The sequence below is a fragment of the Galeopterus variegatus genome, unplaced genomic scaffold (genome assembly GCF_000696425.1).
Source record: "Galeopterus variegatus unplaced genomic scaffold, G_variegatus-3.0.2 Scaffold3219, whole genome shotgun sequence".
NCBI classification, from domain to species: Eukaryota; Metazoa; Chordata; class Mammalia; order Dermoptera; family Cynocephalidae; genus Galeopterus; species Galeopterus variegatus.
The window spans coordinates 45,152-47,682 of record NW_007729330.1 but is presented as its reverse complement, the minus strand read 5'-3'; positions in this window follow the sequence as shown (position 1 = coordinate 47,682).

Sequence of the window (2,531 nt, the reverse complement as noted above, 5' to 3'; positions counted from 1 at the left end):
AACAACAACAACAACAAAACCGGGGGGGGGGAGAGGAAGATTTAACAACCTCAACTTTTTTTTTTTTTTTGAAGCTCTTACAACGAGAAAATGGAGGGGACACATCTGGGTGGGAGGGGGGAGAGGGAGGAGGGAGGGAGGTTTTGGTGATGGGACACAATAACTAACTACATTGTATATTGACAAAATAAAAATAAAAATAAAATAAAATAAAATAAAAAATTTTAAAAAATGAACTTTTGGAGAACACATTCAAACCACAGCAGGGCTGATGAACTTGAGGAAAGCTGATTCATTTATTCAATTTTAGGTTGTTTCCTCATTTGTGCTGTAATTCCTTGCCACTATAATCAAGCCTTCAGATAAAGTTTTTCATAACAACTTCCAGGCTGATGATACATACAGAATTAGAGGAGAGAGGCTGTTTTCCAGCTTTGAATAAACTGATGAGGGCAGGAAAGAGGTACCAGTAGCATGATAGACTCAGACCTAATGAAAGTGAGATAGGCAATGGATATTGAGAAGAACATATGAGCCAAGAGCATCCTGTTTCCATTCCCCTTCACTCCCTTACCCAGGGAAATAAGAGAAAAGGTATTAGGCTGATTGTATCATTTATTGAATTTGTATGGGAGGTGCTCGTTTATTAAATTTGTATTTGAAAGGACAGCGTAAGCTCAGGAGGCTGAAGGACTTGGCAGTACTCAGCTCATGCATTTCTTTTTCTTGAGGATTCTTGAAATCTTGCCACTTGCAATACCTATCATTGAGCATCTTAAAGGTTTCCCAGTAGATCTGGATGATCTTGTCTCTTAAGCTATGAGTTTATGCATGCTTCCTGCTCAAAGTTCCCTGTCAATAAATGAGACAAATACCAAAATTATATAAATCTTGTCTAGCAAATAGGGGGAAGATATTGTGGGATAAAAAATACCAGTTATGTTGTCCTTGGCTGGACCTAACCCGCAATAAGCAAGTGCATGCAGGCTGTGAGGGAAATCATATTGGGCATTATGTGAAAACCTGCAGCAGAAAAGTACTGACCACATTAGGTGACTACTTTAGACCTTTGCCCCTTAAGTTGATGTCTTGGTTTGAGTCTCCCTGATAACATATCCTAAGATGGGAATTTAGACTTGGGTGCAAGTGGTTTATTTTGAGGGAAATCCCAGAAAGCAGGAATGAGAGAGTGAAAAAGTAAGAAGGAGGAAAGGAAACATAAGGCTGTGTTATAAATGAGGGTTTGATTCTGCCAGGCCCTCTGATAATCAAACCAAATACTCCACAGAATCATTTCCCTCAAGGACAGGAGACTGAAGCATTTCTCCAACAGCTTCCCATCATCCTTGGTTAAGGACTGTCCCCAGGGACAGAAATCCCTGCCACTTCCTGTATCCACTTTCTTGAGCCAATTCCCAGGAAACCAGGAGGCAGCTGCCAGCAAGAGATGAATCTGAACTTGCAGGGAATGCCCACCAGTGCTGTGACTGAAATCAGTAGTGGGCTGAAAGGAAGAGATGCAATATAGCAAAAGCATCTACCACAGTTCAGCACCCGAAGCAGCCACCCAATTCATGTGAGGTCCTTCTTTTCTGTTTCCCCAAACAAATTTGTTAGTGGCAGCCTAAGAGTAGAATTCAGTCTTCCCGTTTCCAGAAAAGTGAAGCTTTTTCTCTTTATCATGCCTCTTCCCAAGAATTCAACCTTCAGCAAATCAACTAACCTATTTATTCAATTACATTGTGATGACTGGAATTAAAAGATGGATATCTGTCACCGCCTTCAAGAAGTGTATGATTCACTAATAGAAACAGACACATGAAGAGATCATTTTAAATAACATGATGAGGACAATGAAAGAGGTGCATAGATGGGCACAAGACACTAGAAGAGGACAGAGATGGATCCCATAGCCCAGCCTGGGGAGTGGGGCTTTCATCAGTGAAGTCTCCCTGTAGGGGGCATCATAGCTGCATGAAAGCATAAAAGAGAACGTAGCAAGTCAAACCACCATGCTTTGTGCTTCTGTTTTCCTCATTTGGTCCCTTCCACTTTTTTTTTTAAACTGACAAGTAAAAATCATATGTATGTATGGTGTACAGCATGATGTTTTGACATATGTATACCTTGTGGAATAACTAAATGAAGCTAATGTGCATCTGCATTATTTCACATACTTATTTTTTTTTTTTTTGTGGTGAAAACACTTAAAATCTACTCTCAGCAGTTTTCAAGTATACAACATATTGTTATTAACTGTAATCAGTATAATGTACAATAGATCTCTTGATCTTATCCCCCCTGTCTAAACTGAAATGTTCCATCCAACTTCAGCATCTGGTGATAGCTTTCCTTCCTAACAATTTTTGTGTACAATAACACTTTCATGTTTCATCCCGTCAAGACAGGTCATTTCTTTTTTACTTCTCTATCCCTAGTAATAACATAGTAGATTCTCAATATTCAGTGAATGATTTAAAGAATAAATGAATGAGTGATTTCCATAATCTCTTTAAATTTTATAACCTAGA